At 40.2% G+C, this 9790-nt stretch overlaps 1 pseudogene across 1 annotated transcript; it reads left to right on the forward strand.

Annotated features, from left to right (window-relative positions):
• Positions 1 to 4849: 4849 nt before the first annotated feature.
• Positions 4850 to 9569, forward strand: LOC149833616 (translocase of chloroplast 120, chloroplastic pseudogene; annotated as a pseudogene). Its single transcript, XR_016432460.1, has one exon. The product of XR_016432460.1 is annotated as a translocase of chloroplast 120, chloroplastic pseudogene (transcript).
• The last annotated feature ends 221 nt before the right edge of the window (positions 9570 to 9790 follow it).

Here is a 9790-nt window from a genome sequence, read left to right on the forward strand (position 1 = left end):
AATTTCAACCAGTGTCACAACCGAATTGAACAATCACACAACCCCTTTGGCATGTAGAGGTATGTAATCCCTCTCCTCTATCATTTGCTTCTTTGATTCTTTCTTTTTGAGCATTTTTTTCAAATCGATTGCCGTAAATGAGAATCCCTCAATTTTTGTTATTGTTTCTCAGCCTTGGGAACCATACATTGTAGTTTGACGCCACCTCTGTTAGCAGCTTTAGCATGGAGCTTGTTGTATCTACTTCTTAATTTGATTTCCATAAACTTCAAACCAATTTCTTTAAGGAAATCATTTTTCTATTGATATTCAGGTGTCTTAAAATTTGTGCCAGCATTTGAGATGCTTGGGACTGAGTGCAAACAGAGGAGAACACTCTTCTATAGTAAACCAGTTCAGCCTTGGTGGATTTGGTGTTGTTTGGGGTCGATTTTGGGGGAAATTGCCCATCCCGATTAGAGTATGAGGTTATTTTTATTGAGGATTCACTTCCCAACATTCCCCTGATTTTTTGTGTAGTGTTGTAGCACTCGCCGTCAGTGAGAGAATGCCCACCTGAACCCATTGTTGTGTTTTTTCTTGGTGTTGCATGCGCACACCAAGTGTGCAATGAATTGCCAAAGTGACAATTCATTGCGGTTTGCAAAATCTCTTGGAAGTTCAGCTTTCGCCATATCAAATCTTCGATCTTCAAAAGTAGGATCCCTAAACTAATCTTGTTGAATGTGTAATTGAATTGTTTTGGTCGGAATCTAGTGTATTTGTGCATCATGTTAACCTAAGCATGTAACACAAGTACCATGTGAGTGAATTAGATTTTTGAGATGCTTAATTAATAGATTATACCATAATTTGTCTATCGATATTAATTAGAATATGATTAGCATGGTTAAATGAGTTGATTTAATTCTGTATAACATGATCATAATTCTGAAAAATTAGATTATGCCTTTGAAATTATGCTGCATGCTAAGTATTCGACAAAATGACCAAGAGAGTGTAGTTTCCATATTTAGAAGCGATTTTGAAGGAGATTTCAAATCAATTTTCAAATATGTATCATGTATATTGAAAACTCAGTTTGCAAGAGGTTTTATGCATGGTTATGATTATGTTGATTAAGTCATAAAAATATATTTGAGTGTGCGCAATTGTGCGTAGTTAACCATGTTAACACACACATCGCAAGTGCGGTTTTCACACGTGCACATGCATAGTTTGTGTTTGCAAATAGAAAGTGTTTAAAAACATTTATTCATCCATTTATAATAATATGAATGCTTAAAAATATATATTATAATATGCAAATTATCATGCAAGTATAAAGTGAATGATATTTAATACTAAGTATCGCTCGTGGCTAGAAAAATCATGTGCATAAAGTACAAACTATTGTGCAAATCAGGTAAATACCCATAGTAAGTATTTGTGATACAAATGCATTGCGATAAATGATATATAGTTGTATGAAATATGATGCACACACCACTTAGTTGTGGATATTAAAATTGTTATGATTGTAGTTTGAAGATCATGCTGAGCATGATTTGAATATATGTGAATAGAAATTTTCTTTTGTTGTGGTTAAGGAGATTATGCTTGACATGATTTTAAATAACAAAATATGAAGTGCTTTTTGTAGGTACATATATGTATATGCATGATTGAATTAAATATTTCGTGATTGATATGACTGCATGGCTAAAATTGAATGTTTATATGAATATTGCATGTGATGTATGCAATGAATGTGTCATGCATATGAACTTTGAATTGAATGATTCATGAATTGGGGCATGAATGAATCATGACATTTACCATGTATCAAAGCATATTTGTTTGAGTAATGTATATAACATAGACTGTTGAATCATGCATGAGGGCATGGGAGGGTTATCTTGTGAGATAATGACATTAGAATGTGACATGCGATTTAATAATAAAAATAACCCACAGATTGTGGGTCTAATTGAGGCAACAATAAAGCTAGACTCTTAGATATGGCTGGGTTTGTCTTGATCCCTTGTCTTCCTTAGAGAGGGAAAGATGGTACAAACCTCATGAAGTAACTTGAGAGTTGGAGGACTGCATGTGCTTTGTCCCACACCCCACAGAGGTATAGAGGACAAGCCTACCTGGGGGATCCACAGGGTAGGGCCAAAAACTCTACAGAGTAAGAAAAAATGTTTATTTTATTTTTAACTTGAGCGACGTACATGAGCATAGGTCGGTACGAAGACTCTGTATCCATCTTCCAATCACTGCATTGCAAGATTGACCGCCTGAGATAGACATAATTAAGTCATAGGTGAGAGAATAAAATGCATAGAATAATAAATACTCATATAGTTGTTTCTGGACACTTATACCTTCTTTTGTACCATATGAGTCTGAATAATCAAGAGAAATAATGCATTAGATTTTTAAAATCATTGCAATCATATGCATAAACATATAGATGCATATATATAGAGTTTACTAATAATTACATATGTCATTGCATATGAATTTACATGTGAATGAAAGATACCTATTTAAGGTTATGCGATTGACTTGTTGTTTTAAGTCAGAGACTTGATAGTTTGCATGAGAGGTGCTTGTGTGTATGAGAAAAACAGAAAAGGTCGAGTCAAGTATATTCCTTATATGTGATATAAATGCAAGACCACATTAAATGTCCTAAGAACAAATATGATGATTTAATAAATGTAAGAATGCATATCATAGTCATGAGTTGGTCCTGTGCATGCTCTTTTTTAAAAAAGAAGGTGAATGCTTACATTTTCATAGACTCTTATGTCTTATTCATTTGAAAAGCATGTGTGTATCAAGTACACTAGAATGGTCGAATGAGACTTCGACCTACGTGTCATATGCAACTCTATAGAAGCATATGCTATGTTTGCGAGGGACTCTAATGTCCTGACTTGTTTGAAAAGCAAGTCCAGTGTTTCACACTGGACATTGTCAAATGAGATATTGACCTAATTATATTGCAAAATTATGCATGAATTATTTACGTATTATTCATTTATGTGAATGGATGAATGCCAAAAATATGAATGAATGAATGTCATGGATATGAATGTATGATTGAATGTTATGTGAATGATTATTGTTGTAGATTTTCTTGACCCTTATTTTATAAATTATGAAAATTACACTTTGGTTATACAATTACAAACTTAATTTGTATTTTTCAAGTTTAGTTTAGGTTTTCTACGAGCACATGGTTAATGCCTTACAATATTTCAGATACTATTCTGGAGGACTGAGTAAATGATAGGTTATTGCACACTTTGAGGCACTACTCTTACCTATTACAATCTCCGGGGGATCCAAACATTTTGATTTTGATAAACTTGTAAATAATTAAACCTTGTGATTCTAGATCTTTACTTTTGAGAACTTATAAATATTTTAAAATTAGATTTCTTATGAATGTTGTCGTTTTTTATGCAATAATTGCGCGTATGATTGTAAATCTCAAACTTTTATGTAACTCCTCAATCGTCTTAACCCTTATACAAAATTTGTTTTTCACATATATTTTTATAGGTGATGGTTTCTAGAGTAATAACCTCAATCAGGTTGTGTCTAAGGTTGATTCCGTACTGTATCTGATATTGGGAGGCTAATATACGCTCACGCTTATGCTCATGCGGGTCGTGCAATATTTGAAACAGTTGGAATGCAGTTATAAATGAACTCGTTGACACATTACCCTCAAGGATCATGTAAAACTTTGTAATAATTGATTGTTTTTTATTTTTTTTTGAGATTTTGGGGTTTAATTTTTTTTTTCAAAATGTTGGATTTTTTAAGGATGTTGCACGTAACTTTCCCTAAACTTGTCGATATAAGTTCAAAGGTGGCAATAACACCTCATAAGGGCATCATTCTCAGTATTTGATGTCCAACACACAATAGCCTCCCCTTTATCCTCCTCGAAAACTTGTGTACATGTGACGTCCAATTAAAGAGAGAGCGACAACATTCCAATCATTTCGATTTTTTGCTTTATGCTAACAATGAGAGCCCCCTTTTATAGGCCAAGGGAGACTCAATAAAAACTTCAAAGTTTTCAAAATATTTTGTAAATGAAATTGCAAAATCCTAAGAGGCTTAACCTAAATTTAGTTAGGGCATTGAATATGAGAGGTCGACTGAACATCCAAACATTGTAAATAATTGAGTTACTTCGCATAAAAAATTATGAAATTTATTTTAAACTCAAATCGACAAACTGCCCAAATACCTAAGTTACTTTGCACAAAAAATATAATAACATCGCATAAAAAAATACAAAATCTCTTTACTCTAACTTCAAAACCTCACAAATACTTAAGTTACTTTGCATTATAATTTTCAAAAAAATGCATAAAAGATATGTATTTTTTTTTTTAAACTCGAACCGACAATGCACAAATACTTAAGTTACTTCATATAAAAAATGTAATAACTTTGCATAAAAAAATAATTTTTTTTTTAAATCAAACCTCAAAACATCCCATATAAAAAAAATTTGCACAAAAAATGATAGGTGCCATTGGTAGAAAGGTTATAAAAATAATAACATTTATAATTTTAAATAGGAGACGGTTTTGAAAATTTTTAAGGCTTTTCAAGAAATGTGACTTCTTCTTGATCATAAAGTACAGACACCTTTCGAAAACATATATTTATATAATCCTATGATTTACTTAAGAATCCATTATTAAGAATCAACAAACGCACGAAATTGAGAAAACAAAAATAAAACATGTATATATTTATTTATTGCTATTAAGAATAAACAAACCCGCGAAGAGAGATAAAAAAGAGAGAAAGAGACTACGTCAATAAGGAAAACTTAAAAAGGGGATAGAGAAGAGGATCAACGTCTTCCATCACGTTTGCGCCCTAAAGCCAAACAAACCACGCACCACCATGGACGCTGCTGCGCTTTACAGGGCAAAGGGGTCCCCTTTCACCTTCCCCTCCTCCATGCCGCCCATCAGAGCCCCCCTTTCCGCCGATAGCGACGATGATAACGAAGACAACGCCAGCCATCTTAGCGCTAATGATGGGGACGATGGTGTTGGCGCGAGCCACTCTAGCGACGATTCTCCGAGCTTCTTAAGCGGGGACGACGAGTTCGAGACCGCTTCCGAGAGGCCCTCCTTCGCCGAGCCCGAAGCCGAGAGTTGGGAGCTGCGCATGAACGCGGAGGAGTGGTTCGACGATGCCCTCGTGGATGAGGAGGATGGCGACGGTGGTGTCGTCCCGATTGTGAGGAGCGACGCCGGCTCTTCGTTTCCCGGCCGAATAATGGTGCCGATTGCGAAGGTGTCGGAGGAAGGCGAAGATGGTGAAGGTGGGGACGGAGTTTCGAGCGATGGGGGCGAGTGGTTTCCCCGTGTGGTTAGGGTTTCCGCTGAACCAGGGGGTAGGGGGTTGGTGGGTGTTGGGCAGGAGGGGAGTTTGGAATCGGAGGCGGTGGGATTAGGGGAGAGGGGTGGTGCAGAGGATGGGAGGATTGGGGTTCCGTGGGGTGGTGGCGAAATTTTTGATTTTATAAGTGACCCAGTTGCTGAAACCATTGGTTCTGCGGAAATTGGCGTTATGGAGGTGGAGATGGACGAGGGCGACTCGGAATTAGGGACCGAACCTGTTGTTGATGCCAGGGTATTCGTAGGAGTTGGCAGTGTAGAAGTCCAGGAAGATGTGCAGAAGCATGAAACTGATGTTTCTGCTAATGAAGATGGTGTTGGTTCCGAGAGAATCGGCGGCGTGGAGGTTGGGATGAATGAGGGGAAGCCAGAAGCGGGGACCATTGATGTCATCGATGAGCTTGGGAAGGATTCATGCTTGTCCGAGAAAACTGGTGTTGTTGGGGTCGAAAGGAGCCGTATTCGGTCTGCTTATGGCTCTGAGGTGGGTACTGAGCACCCTGCTTGTGACGCGCTCGACGCAAAGGAAGTTGATGTTTTAAATGTAGAGGAAGTTTCAGTTTTGGAGAGCGAATCTGATATGAAACCTGATTTAGAAAGTATTCCTGTGGTAGAAACCATACAATTGAACAGAATTGGTGTCCTAGAGGTAGATGAAAGTGGGGATTTGGGCAGTGATTTTGATAGAAAAACTGAGTCAGGAGTCGACCCTTACATGAATAGCGAAGAGTCGAAGAGCATAGGTATTGCAAGAGTTGATAAAGATGAGGTTTGTGACGTTGAAGAAGGGGAAAAGTCTCAGGTTTTGGGTTATGAGTTTGATAAAAAACCTGAATCAAGAAGTGAACCTGTGGTAGAGTCCTCAAAGTCTAGCAAATCCATTATTGTTGAGGGTCTGAAGAGCAGTGTTGATCACAAAGCTGAACTGGTAACTGAAGAGTCTCTTCTTCAGAACTTAGACTCTAAGAGCTCTCGTGCTGCTGAAGGAGAAGAAAATAATGATACTTCCCTCGCTGCCGCCTCTTGTAGAAAGCTTGATTTAGGAACAGAGACTGTCGTTTTAGTTGAGGCCCTACAGCAGGTGCCAGTTGAACCCGGTTTAAGTAATGCAGGTGCCAACTGTATGGAGTTTGTTGAATCCAATGCCAGTTTTGCAGTTGCAGGAGATGACGATGATACCTTTGCTGATGGTCTTGATTCCGAAGGTCATTCACAAAACAACCAAGTGAAACCTAAAACTGGTTCAGAAGTGCCAAATGATGCAGACAATTTGGTAACATCTGCAGGCGGATGTAACCCACAGGAGTTTCATAGTGGCGATGGTGGAGCAACTGCTGCGAATGACAAAACTAAGAAATTGAATTTTGTTGTTGAGTTGGAGAAATTCTTAAACACCTCTGGAAGCTGTGATGTTAGAGTTGCCGATGACCCGCTTGTGGTATCTGATTCAGATGAAGCAGTGAACACCGAAGGAGATGATGATGATGATGGAGAACATGCCAAGGTGTTATTTGATTCTGATGTCTTGACTGCTCTGTTGAAGGCCACGAGCAACCTCAATGCTGACTCCAGCTCTCAAAGAACTGCAGGTTTCTTTTCAGGTAGAGGTCCAGCAGGATTGGGATCATCAGTTCCGTCGCTCAGGCCATTTGTTCCCCGCTCAACTCGTTCAAATACTTTTGCTCCTTCAGATTTCTCAGCTCCGAGAGAATCAGAAATAGAGGACATGAATGAAGAAGAAAGGTACCGCTATGAGAAGATAAACATGATCAGGGTGAAGTTTCTGCGCATTGTTCACAGATTAGGACATTCACCCGAGGAGGCGGTTGCTGCTCAGGTTCTTTACAAATTGGGCCTTGCCGAGGGTATGCACCGTGGTAGAATAGGCAGTAGAGTTTTCAGCCTAGACGCTGCTCGCCAAACTGCAAGAAAGCTAGAGGAAGAAGGTAAACATGATATCGACTTCTCCTGCACCATTTTAATCATCGGAAAGACTGGGGTTGGTAAGAGCGCAACCATCAATTCTATATTCGATGAAGAGAAAACTCAAACTAATGCATTCCAACCAGCTACAAATGTGGTGAGAGAGATCACTGGCATTGTCGACGGAGTGAAGATTCGAGTGATTGATACTCCGGGTTTAAGACTTTCGGTTATGGAACAGTCTACCAACAGGAAGATTTTATCGTCTGTAAGGAAGTTCATGAAGAAATTCCCACCAGATATCATTTTGTATGTCGATCGGATGGACACCCACTCGCCTGACTCCAACGATCTTCCCTTGCTACAGTCAATTACCTCTGACCTTGGGGCATCTATATGGTTCAATGCCATTGTGGTCCTGACTCATGCATCTTCTGCACCACCTGATGGCCCCTGTGGCACCCCACTTGGTTATGAGACATCCATCACACATCGCTCGCATGCTGTGCAGCATTCCATCCGGCACGCAGCAGGAGATATGCGTCTTGTGAATTCGGTGGTTCATGTTGAGAACCACCCGTCTTGCAGACAAAATCTGGACGGCCACCAGGTGCTTCCCAACGGGCAGCGTTGGCGGGCTCAGTTGCTCCTGTTATGCTATTCTATAAAGATCTTATCGGAATTGAATTTACTATTGAAACTGCAAGATCCGGCTGCTGGAAAACTCTTCTTTGGTGGTCTCCGGTACCGGTCATCACAGCTTCCATACCTGCTATCCTCACTCCTGCAGCCAAGGTCTCACCCCAATCTTGCTTCTGCGTATCAGGGGGATGAGAACTTTTCTTCAGATGAAGAGTTGTCGGATGCTGATGCTGATGAAGAAGGCGACGAGTATGATCAGCTCCCACCATTCAAGCCATTGAGAAAATCTCAGATAGCTAAGCTCAGCAAGGAGCAGAAGAAGGCCTATTTTGAGGAGTATGATTACCGAGTGAAGCTGCTGCAGAAGAAGCAATTCAAGGAGGAGTTGAGACGGAGAAGAGAAGCCAAGAAGCAATGTGGTTCTGGTACTGGCAATAAGGCCTATGAATTTGACCCCGAGAATGGTGAGCCTTCTGCTGTTTCGGTGCCACTTCCCGACATGGTATTGTCGCCTACATTCGATGGGGATAACCCTGCATACAGGTACCGGCTTCTGGAGTCAGTTGCATCTCAGATGCTTGCACGTCCCGTGTTGGACACCCATGGCTGGGATCATGATTGCGGATACGATGGCGTCAGCCTGGAGGAGAACCTGGCTGTTCTTGGCTGCTTTCCTGCAGGTTTTTCAGTTCAGATCACGAAGGACAAGAAAGAATTCAATATCCATATGGATTCTTCTATTTCGATGAAGCATGGCGATCATGGCTCTACTCTGGCAGGCTTTGATGTTCAAACTGTTGGAAAGCAGCTTGCTTACATTTTCAGGAGTGAATCAAAATTCAAAAACTTCAAGAAGAATAAGACTGGTGCTGGATTGTCTTTCACTATCATTGGAGAGACACTAGCCACTGGAATCAAGGTGGAGGATCAGATCTCGATCGGAAAACGGTTGAGTCTAGAGGTCAGTGCTGGAGCCACACAAACACAAAGTGATGTGGCTTATGGTGCCAACTTGGAGGCGCGGATCATGGAGAAAGATTATCCGGTTGGTCAGGATATGACAACTTTGGGTCTCTCTCTGATGCGATGGCGGCACGACTTGGCATTAGGCACCAACTTGCGGACCCAGATCTCGGTGGGGCGTGGTACTAAGACTGTCTTGGGCATTAGCCTGAACAACAAATGCAGTGGGCAGGTTACTATTAGGACTAGCAGCTCAGAACAGCTTCAGATTGCACTTGTGGGTCTTTTGCCGGTTGTGACTTCGATTTTCCGGAGTATCTGGCGTGGTGAACCCCAGTTTATGCATTAGATAATTAATTTTGTTTTCAGTTTCCTTTTTCAATTTTCTTTTGGCGGGATACACTTTATCAGAAGCGGTAGGGACACAAAATGGAGATTATGATATGAGCAGGACAGATGCTTTCTTCCTTTCTGAATATGCATCAAGTTTTTTCTTCTCATGCCGTTCTTGTTATTGAACTGAGATGGAGTATTTATTGACTAGCACTTTCATAATAAGGATGAAGGAAATGGATTGCCATGAGAGGTGTAGCAGAGGCTTGAAATGAATGTGCTCTCTCTCTTTCTCTCTCTCTCTCTCTCTCACACACACACACACACACACACACAGGATGATGTGCATGCTCTGTTGGGATGTTTTGCAACTGGTGAAAATACACAATCACTCAGTGTGGTACAAACAGACTTGTTTGGATGCTTGCATAGTGGTGCTTGTGTTCCGTGCAGTATGTGCAGTTGCTCATGAACTGCTTGTTTTTTGTTGCAGGGAG

This window comes from Nuphar pumila, chromosome 6, assembly GCF_984573655.1.
Source record: "Nuphar pumila chromosome 6, dmNupPumi1.hap1.1, whole genome shotgun sequence".
Lineage (NCBI taxonomy): Eukaryota > Viridiplantae > Streptophyta > Magnoliopsida > Nymphaeales > Nymphaeaceae > Nuphar > Nuphar pumila.